Raw genomic sequence first — 11039 nt, forward strand, 5'->3', positions numbered from 1 at the left:
GATTGGTCTTATTCATTCTCAGGATCAAGGAAGTTTTTAACCAAAACCACTTTTACATCTGGAATAGTTTAAACAAAAAAACTAGAGGACTTCTGGTTAATCATAATCTACACAAATAGTTGTGGAAAAAGGGAAATCCCTGCAATGTGGCCATTTTGCATGCGTGCCTCATGTGCTGGCCTGTCACATGTCTCTCTGATGCGTCAGCCCTCGATACTGTTGCTAGTTGCATTGTTTCTTTCTTCTTTTTTTTAATGTTCTTTGGGCTCTGTGGTTAGTTCTTAAATGGAAGCAATGTGATGTCTGCTTGATAGTTTTCATTTTCTGATGTTCAGGAAATTGCGAAAGAGAATTTTCTTTAACCACTTTGAATTAGTGACTCATTAACAGCTGCCATTAAAAAGGCTGCTGTACGGATCAGGCATTACTGTATTGGACTAATTATTATAACAGAGATCTTAAAAGTTAGGCTGCTTCATGAAGACCCATCAGTTCTGGAATGCGCTTCCCCTCAGTCCACCAGGGTTTGATTGCTAATCCTGTGGAGAAGTGGTGTAGCTCTCTTTTTTGGCAGACATCTGAGGAAGGGAATGGGATGACGGTGGGATTGTCATGAAAGGGATTTGTTAATTGCAGTATAATGGAATGAGAGTGTGAATAAATTGTGGTTGTATGGGTTGTCAGCAGTGTAGTGTATGTGTTGATACTGCAGTGTGTGTAAAATAATGGTACAGGTTCCAAATGCCTAGAACAGATGCTCCAGATATGGAAGTTTTCTTTAACAAACAAACAAACAAACAGAACAGAAAACAAACAAACAAACAAAAAGTAAATAAAGGGCATGTATCTCTGTCTCCATTCAAACTTCTGCTTTTTTTCAGGGGTCCATTCATACAAATTCAGGCTAGGCTGAAATATAGGACCTCTGAGTGTGAGACATTCCTTGTTTTCTTCACATTTAATGGAAATAATTTTGGCAGGTTTCATTGAGGGTGACTGAAGATTTTTTTTGTTAGGAACTGAAGTTAAACTAAACATGATAATTGCTAGGATTGCTTTTCTCCCCCCTCCCCCCCCCCTTTTTTTTTTTTTTGAGGATTGGTGCTGCAATTATTATTTTTTTCATAAATCCTCTAGTGGCAACATAATTCTCAATGACTTTTCAGAAATAATTGTCAGAGGTTCAACTATTTTAGAATGCTCATTGATTTTATCCTCATTTATTTATTAACAGGCTTGCATTCTTGTGTTTCATTCTCCTTCATAAATTGGGAAAAATATTTCTCACCTCCCTTATCACCAAAGCAATAACAAAGCCTTTTCCCCATTTCCAGAGCTTTGGCTTTGTATAAATATTCATGCCGAATACAAGTAATTCAGGATATTTTTTATCATTAGGGACTTCGTAAATATGAATAAGGCATAGACAATATTACATCAATAGTTTATCTAGGTACTCTTATGGCTCCCATCACCATAGTATCTGATCACTTTACAAAGATTAATGAATTTATCCTCTAAAATCCCTGCAGGCTAGGAAAGTATTGTTATCCCCTGCTAGAGATGGGGAAACTGAGGCACAGAAAGACCATGGTGTCACAAAAATTCTATAGAAGACTTGGGAGTTGAACCCAGATCTCCTGTTTCCAGTCTAGCACCTTAATCAAAAGACCATCCTTCATCTCTATGTCCTGTCTCAGCAGGCGTTTATGGAAGGTAGAAATAAATACAAATACATTTAGCAAACTCTTCACAACTATACACAAAAGTGGGTAGAGGGTCTGAATATTCCCATCACTTCTCTGCAGGTGATTACACCCTGACCCAGGATATTTAACTGCCCAGAACATTGTGACAACTAATGTCATCTGTCTGTGTAGCTAAATCCCTAGCTCACTTTTGGAGAAAGTATGCTACTTTCTTTCATTACAGAGCATTTCTAACATCATTGACCTCATTAGATGACTTACATCTCTGCATGCAGCTGCTTCTGACAAACAAACACTAGATGTAACAAAAGTAAGTTTCCTATCTCAGACTTTTCACTAATTGCTCCAGAAGCAGGAGATTCTGGCTCCTCTCCAGTGTCTCCTTTGTGCATGTTACCAGCTCACTCTTATATAATTATCTTCTAAATGTACTTATTTATAAGAGACCCGTTCAGTGATGACACATCATACTGTTGCTTGTAGATTTGAATTAATCTTCAGACCTAGTGAGCAATGTACTTAACAATTTGTAACAGGGACAGAAATAGCATAATGGCTAGTTGAGATATATGGATAAAATTCCCATTGGGACACTAATGTTTCTTTCCTTGCACACAAATTATCAGGGTGTGTGTTTATAATGTGTCAGTGAACTAAATGCTGAAGAAAGGTTCTAAACTGATAGCTCTGGCATCTTTAAATTCTCTACCCACAGGTTAGTGTCTGTAGGTACCACCTTAGTCTGGAGACCTATTTAGCTAGTGAACTCTCTGCTAAGACTCCTAACAGGATCTCCTATTATTAGCATCTGGACTGAGATCCACCACTATTTAAGTCTGCATAGGGCACCAAACAGTCTTTACTATCTGACATCTATTACCCTGCGGTTGATGTGAACTGGCATAATGGGATTTTTTAGTAGATTTTCAGATATTGGCTTTTTTTTTTTATGCTTTCAGATTGTGGGAACAAATAATTTTTGCAGCCACAATTACTCTCCTCCCTTTCTCCCCCCGTGTAGATTACTTACGTGTTTAAATCTTTGAAAAGCAAAAGCAATCATAGATTTCTATGAGACCTGAATATGATGAGGGACACACCCATCCCACTGGAAGAAAGCTAATGAGCATTTCTGCATGCAGGCTGTGCCAGTTAGGTGCACTTGCAGAGTTGCAGAACATGCTGGAGAAGGGGAACTTAAAAAGGTGAAATAGGCCACAGAAAAAGGGGTGAGTTTCCCCAAGAGCAGGAAAGCTGCCAGGGACTGCTAGTGGATTCTAGTAGCAAGGGAACCTCAACCCAAGGGCAGCCTTTCCTTTCCCTTCCCCCATTTTTGATTGGGGGCAGAGTGACACTTCTGAGCTTGATAAGGGGTGCTGGAGGCCTGCTTCCTGTCAGTGACTGGTGGTGGGACTTGGGACTACAGATAAATGAACTGACAAGACTCAGAGATTGAACTGAACTCCCATTGGGAACAATTAGATTGCCCAGGATTAGGGCTCCCATAGGGGACATAGGAGACTATGGCCAAACCCAGGCTGAGGGACAGCCAACTGCACCGAAGAGTCAGTAGTTCCAAAATTGTGTCTGCAGAATTGCAGGAACAAAAGATAGAGGACTGCTGAAGGCCAGGCTAAAAATCAGATTAATAATATTCACTTGTGACGTCCAAGATCCTCATCTGTCAATGACTTATCTGAAGACTTGCACGGCTAGTAATAGATTACGTGGAACTTGATTTATTGATCTTGGAAGGATGCAGGGCTAAGAAGAACCTGCTGAAATTATTCTAGTCAGTCTTGGTATTTCAAATGTGATGGTGCTGCCACCAAAGAGTTTATAGGATAAGACAGAGAAGGCAAACCCATGCTTACACACTGTCTTCTCTGTAGTAGAGACCAGACACCTGCATGGGAAGAAGCTTAAATGGGAAGTGAAACTCAACAAAAAGCCACAAATCCTGAGAGTTTAGAGCAAAGAAAGCAAAACATTAACCGTTCCTCAGCTTCCACACTTCAAGTTCCTTTCATTTAAGGGAACTATTTAAAATGATGCTTGAAATCCAATATTAATACAGGCACAAAACAGAAAAGGGTTACCGCCTCCATTTGACTATTATCATGTGGGAATTGCTGGGCTTAGACAAACAGGATTCTCCTGTTTTCAGGATGAAATATGCTCCCACAAATGGAGCTGCTAGCTGGCCACAAGCAATTAAGCAGTTGTAGAATTAGGTTTTGCGAATGGGTCTCTGGTTTTGCTGCAGCATGTCTATCAGGTATCAATCAGTAAGTGATGATCTTGTAGGGATATTATTTGTTATTTTTACCTGAGGCTACTGTTAAGTATTAGTGTGAAGCCAGATGTGGGTCATCATTTCATAAGAGGTGGGGAACCTTGTGAATTCTCCCACCCGTATCTCCTTCCCAAGGCCACATATAAGGCTAATCCAACACTCCTGCTTTTGAGAGCAGGATATGGGATTCCTGTTCTCCTTGTTTACACATGTAAGCCAGGTCTGAGTGGCACTCCCCCTGCTCAGCAGCTGAAAGGGGGGCACTTTATTTGTATGGGCTTTGTGTTTGTATGAGTACAATTAAGTACTCAGCATATTGCCTAAGCACACTAGGTGCTGAGCATGATGGGAAATGGTCAATGTGTCTGGTATTGTGTTACAAATCACTTTTGTGTTAACTGCAGGGGTAATGAAACGTTGTCCTTAGATTGTATGAACAAATGGCAGCAGAACTGTGTTTAGCCTGTTCTGAGGAAAAATTCACTCTCATCTAGACAGAGCCCAGCAAGGCTGCTGGACGGATATTTCAGCATTATAAGGACAGCAGGAAGGGGGTGAGAAATCTCCTGTTGAGCTTGTACAAGCCCTGACGAAGGGCTATCCTCAGACATGGCTTGACTATCTCCTTCTACTGTTAATAGGTAGAATTAATGATTCCTCTTGGAGTCTTTTGTTCTGCTAAAAGCAGGGGCATTGCTCCTATGTCAGCAGAAGGTTTTCCCATGAACTGAAAACTGAAATTCACTAAGAGCTGAGATCACTAGAGGAAGTGGGAAACCTTGACTAACAACCAATAGAGGAGCCAGGAGGTTCGGTGCCTGCAGCCGGTGGAAGCCAGGAGCGGTGGGCGCCTGCAGGTGGCGGGAGCCTCCAGACAACAAGAGCCAGCAGGTGGCAGTACCTGCAGACAGTGGGTGCCAATAGCAGGGAGTCAGCAAGGCCCAGAGGTGGCAGGAGGCAGCAGCGGAGAGGGCCAGGTCAAGCCCATGTCCAGCAGGAGCCTACAGAAGGGGACTGGTGAGCTCCCAGCCGAGAGGTGGACATTGCAACTACGATGGTCAGTACAGGGAAAAGCAAGAAGGGAGAGGCGAAGGACACACCCCGTACTCTGGGGTGGGTTTGGTTCATGAATTCTGTTTGCACTGTTTCCAAAATCAGTGCTGTTACTTTCTTCCTTTTATTAAAAGGTTTACTTTTTACACTCAGACTCTGTGCTTGTGAGAGGGGAAGTGTTGCCTTTTGCGGTGCCCAGGGGATGGTGAGTGATTTCCCAGGTGACTGGGTGGGGGCTCGAGCTGGTTTGGTGTTGTATCATTGACAGGAACCCCTAGATATAGAACGCAGTTCTTTTCTTCTGCCGGCTCTGCCTGGCAGAAGGGTTACATACTGGTGTGGGTAACAGGGTGGGATGCAAGGGGGCTTCTAATCATAGGGAAGAGTGTGTGAAGTTAATGTTAAATGTACACGTTTTCCATCAGCTCTTCCATGCGGTGTGAGGGTTCTCACTGGGTGAAAGCTTCAGTACGTGAATTCAGCAGTAATCCTTACACTGCCATCATCACTTTTATGGCAGTTGGAATGTGATTATAGTGAGGAGACAAATGAGGCAGCTCTTGACACTTGCAACACTTGAATAGGTAAGATTTTGGAGAGGATGCTTGCAGAAGGGAGTAGTGGAGAAATTGTGAGAACCTGCACATCATTCTGTTCGGTTCTTCTGTGTTTAAAGCATCTCCTCTCTGTCATTTATTTTGGATCCTGTTTTGTTAATGTGCAGAGTGCTCCAATTTTGGCCCTCTATGACATTCACTGGACTCCTGTCATTTTCACACAGTGGTGCCAATGCTACTGTTCTGTGCACTAAATCCAGGTATTAGTATTTCTAAATCTCTTAGTAACCAAACCAGGAGTGTTTGGTTACCAAGTGACCTTATTTGTTTTGCCATCTCATGAGATATCAGAAATCAGTCTTTCACATTTCAGAAATGGGAAGTGCTAAATGTTTGTTTTGCATATGAGACAGAAAGAAAGCCCTTTCCACAGAACTCTGGTGTCTGCAGTATGTGTCAGAAGAGGAAGTAATGTCTGCTGAAAATCAAAGGTGTGGAAACCTTATTTTCTTTTTAAACAACACTAATTTAGAATGTCAGAAGGCTAAAGTACTGTCTACAGAATCACCAATAACACTTTTCTGCAGCACCTTGTTGTTCCTTAAGGTTTCCCATCAAGTATTCCTAGCCCAACCCTGCTAAGCTGGAAGAATCAACAGAATCACAGTCCAAGATCATATGACTACAGGTCCAGCACTGCTTCTCTACATGAAATAACCATGGCTAGGGAGCAGGACACAACCGAAGTCAAGGAATCCCCCATGTGGTAGCTAGACTCACTCAGTGTTATTACCAGCAGTACATCTCTAGCCAGGCCCTTTGTGGTTCATAAACACAGCAGGGGAGCCAAAAGGGAATCTTGCACCCAGATGAACTAGGCTAAACTTGGTCCACATCCTTCAATGTGAATATTGCTATTGAGTTCAGGGAATCTATATGCATGAGTTATATAAGCAAGATTTGTCCTCTTGTTAATTCTGTTTTCCCTGCTAAAGTTTTAATGGCTTTTGAATATTACATAGTTATGATATGTGCAACGGTTGCCCACCTTAGCAACAAGACTCACTTGTTGTATAGAAGACATTTTGATGACATCACTTTGATCATTTTAGAATGCTGATTATTTTAATGGAATCAGTTAACACTCTTCCTCCAAGACGGTGCCTGATGAACTTCTGAATATGCTCACAGAATGTGAGGTTAATTACCATTCTGGGGTGAATCAGTTTCCCAAGGAAAAATACTCTGGCTAAAGGTAAGGCATATATGTGCTGCTGACATTATTTATACACCTAATACCTGACAGAGAGAACAACTTAGGAAATAAATATATATCTGTAGTGATAAAAAGCCGAAGAATTTACACCACTTGAGGAACAGTCCCCAGGTCTTGGGAGCACTTTGAAAAGTATGTGCGTTCACAAAACTCATCCTAAAATCATGCCAGAATGGTTTAATTAAAACCAAACAAACCCAAAACATTTCTTTGAGGCACACGAACTGTGGCAAGTTATGCAGTTTTGACTGACAATTATAAATCATAAATGGTACTTTTAATTGTTGATCAAATAATTGTGCTGCAGAAGATACAATGTAGTATCATGTCAAGCTATATGTTTCATGGTTTATTGGGGGTTTTTTAACCATGTTTCAGGGTCTAATCATTCCATTTCTGACAATTCTGTGACCGGAGTCCCTGGCTAACATGATAGGAAGAAAACAGGATTATACTGTGTATTAAGTTTTACTGAAAGTGACCAACATGATGGTTAGAAAAGTGAGGCTGAAAGTGCATGCTCTCTAATTGAAGAGGCAGAATTTCTTGCATATTATACCTTGGGCTTGCACCAACCATTTAAAAGCTGAAAAAAACAGTTCTATAAACATTTATAAACCAGAAAACAATATCCAAAGGATTTTAAAACTAAGAAGGTTAAAATGGAGTGTTGCTTGCATATCGTCCATGTCATTTTTTGCCAAATGAATGATGAAATTCTTTATCACTTGAGGATATGAAAGGTAGAGTCATGCTGAGTGGGGATAAAACCTCTTCCCCAGAAATCAGCTGGTAATAACACAGCAGAAAATGTGGAGCTTGTTAAGCAAGGTCTTAAGAGGAAAGTATGACTTGGGCTGTAAATACCACTGCATCTGTGACAGCACTGAAATAACTACCATGTGAAAAATTGGTGATCTATCTGTCTGATCGTTCTTTCTCTTTTCTAGTCTACTAAGGGTGAAGCTCAGCCCTGTCCACAGGGCCAGCTCATGGCCTACCCATCAAATAGGACCTTCCCTTAAGCCCTGTTGTGAGCATTTAAGAGGGATTTAAGTGGCGCATAGGCCTTTTTCTGGCCCTCTGCAGAGAGGTGAATTTCACCCTAAGTGCTTATGCAAATTCTGCAGGAGTGAAATCCTGACCCTATTGGAGTCAATGGGAGTTGTCTATTGAAAATCAGAGCTGGGGTTTCTCATCTTTGTTATTTATTAACTAAGGATCACTAATTTCCATTTTAAAACCCTCAAAAAACAAAAATCCCAGTGATTTTTCCCCCTTATCCCCAAATAAGAAAATTCTGCAAGATTGAACTCTTTTGGTGGTGGTCTGTCGCGGCACCTGCCCGGCTCTGTTGCCAGCATCTATTAATATTCTTTTGACATGAGTGGAATGGTAAGAGACAGGTGGTATATTCAGCATCCCAGCAAGTAGGCTCACTTTCCCTGGATGGTTCTATAAGATTCAACAAAACTGAGGGGTTATTAATTATATTATAACAGGGCTATATTATAACAACCAACCTTTAGGAAGTGGACAAGCTCAGCTGGTTCTACTTTCCTTGCCTGGAAGGGCAGTCATTCCCAAAGCTGAAAGGAGCATTCTGGGCTTTTCACCTGTGTTAACAGAATGACAAAGTTCCAGAGGGGTAGCCGTGTTAGTCTGTATACAGCAAAAACAACGAGAGTTCTGTGGCACTTTAAAGACTAACAAATTTAATTTTTGTAGGCATAAGCTTTCATGAGACTCAGCTCACTTCATCAGATGCAAAGGTAGAATGATACAGTAAATATGAAACATAGATATACAAGTGCACAGAGAACAATGGGGGAGGTGGATGAAAGCCGGGTACTTGAGGGCTAATGACAGTCATTGAGTAGGAGGTGAGAATGGGTGAGCAAAGCAATTACCTCTTGTAATGAGAGAGACAAAACATTCTCATGCATTTCATTACACAATGGTTTCTGTGAATTTGATGCAGAAAAAGGACTCCAAAGCATGAAAGAGGAAATCAGCTAGATGGTGTCCTAGGCAGCTTCTTCCTGTCTTCTCTCAGCAAAGTCCTCTGCTTTTCTGCAGGCAAAACAAGGCTGAATAAGCACCTGCACAAGCTAGAACACTAGTTGCAAAGTATATGATGATTTGTCTCTTTGCTGGCACTTCAGCTATGAAAATATCCTGACACTGGTGCTCTAATAACCCACATTCAATATACTCAGATAATTACCATGACCCACGGCCTTTCAAACCAGTGAATTTAAGGAATCAAGCCAATAGTTGCCAAATCCTGTGCCTTTCTGCCTCTATCTCTGTATAGAGGTTAAGTCTCCCCTCTCTACTAGTCTGCCCTTGACTCTTTTTGCATCACTGTCTCATCCACTCCTCTCTACTAGTATTGGCAGATTTGTCTGCCTACAAGAATATCTGTTTTTAATGCCATGTAACATGCTCATTAAGCTAGCCTTCAAGACCATCCCTAGTCTGCTTTCAAATCCCTTTCGAAGGCTCACTTTTACTGTGACACAAAGAAGAAACTAGTTTGAAGATTGTGGCTGGGTTGTGACTATTTGGGGATAATCTATATCTCTTACCAAAGAAAAATCATTGTTATTTAAACATTGTATTACAAAATATGGCCAGCTGGCACCTTGACCATTTTAGTTATACAGTAGATTGCTCCCTTTCTTTATATCCTTTCTCTGTTTTCCTTCTAGATGATAAATCCTTCAGGGCAGGGGCCTTTTTTCTTTTATGTTTGAAAAGTGCCTACACATGTTGGCAGAAACAATGATCATAATTATGTTTTGCTAATTAGTGCAGGGTGGAAACACCCCTATGCTCCTCAGAGAAGCTGTGTGGTGGCATAATCCATGGGTGGGGTGAAAGGAGCAGGCCATGGACGTGACCAATGGGTTGGTGGCAATGCAGATGAACTACACAACTATAAGATTGCCCTATCAGGCCAGTGGTCCATCTAACTTAGTATCCGGTCTCTGAGAGTGACCAACACTAGATGCTTTAGAAGGAAGGGCAAGAAAACCTCATAACAGACAATTCTTGGAAATCCAAAGCTTGATTAGGCTCAGTGACTGAGGCTATGGTTACACTGGAGTGCCCATAAATACGCCCATGCACTATCTGTAAGAACAGAAATATTAGCTCCAGTGCGCTGGCCAAATGCCAGGAAATTACGTTCTTTCCTTCCTTTGTTCAGTGCCATGTACTTTCAAGTAACTGCTACATTTCAGTGATGGACAAAGTGGTCCTTGGGTATAGTCTGTATCTGGGATCCTTCAGAATAAAGATGCTAAAGATATGGTGGTGGTTGTCAATTACAGATTTGTATAGGATGAATTTTTCATTAAAAAGTTGCCAGGACAAAAAGAGTGGAATCATTCCACTTGGTAAATTACTCAGTGCTTTTGATATTGAGTTGTAAAATGTACAGTGCGTCTAGCACCAGACACATCACAAGCTCATTTGGTCTAGTGCCAGCCAAGAGAACTAATCCCCAGTAGCCATCAGACTTGCAGAGGAATAAAAGGATCTTTCTGTCCTATGAAATGCAAACATTCCAGTGCCTGGAACATTCATATCTGGAAATAAAAGTAGGATATGTTCATGAACTGAGCTGCAGTGCAAAAAGATAACTTTCACCAAAAAATGGCTACAACAGCAACTAGGTTTCTTGTGAATAGTGCTGGGTTGACAGCTCTTGAACCTGAAGATTTATTCAAAGAATATCAAAAGCAACTATGTGCATTTGAAATAACCATTAGAAATACCATGGATGGGTTCCCCCAGACCCAATCTTCAATCAAAGTGGGTAGTTTAGACTCTGGGCCTAAACAAGCATTGGACTTCCAAGAATTGTCTCTTACGGGGTTTTCTTGCTCTTTCATCTAAAGTAGTTAGTGTTGATCACTCTCAGAGACAGGATTTTGGATAAGATGGGCCAATGGCCTGGTCTGGCCATTCCTATAGCTGTATATTCCTCCCTGTTGAAACATCCAACAAAGACCCAAATTACTATAATATAATATAATATCCCCTAGGGGATGCCATTCAAAAGCTCTCAAGCTTGAGTCACTGAATTCTTCGCCAGCTCATTTTTTAAGTGGGTTGAGTTGTCAAAAATATACAACATC

This window comes from Emydura macquarii, unplaced genomic scaffold (assembly GCF_026122565.2).
Source record: "Emydura macquarii macquarii isolate MOO-44397 ecotype Brisbane River unplaced genomic scaffold, CSIRO-AGI_Emac_v2 contig_1876, whole genome shotgun sequence".
Classification (NCBI taxonomy): domain Eukaryota; kingdom Metazoa; phylum Chordata; order Testudines; family Chelidae; genus Emydura; species Emydura macquarii.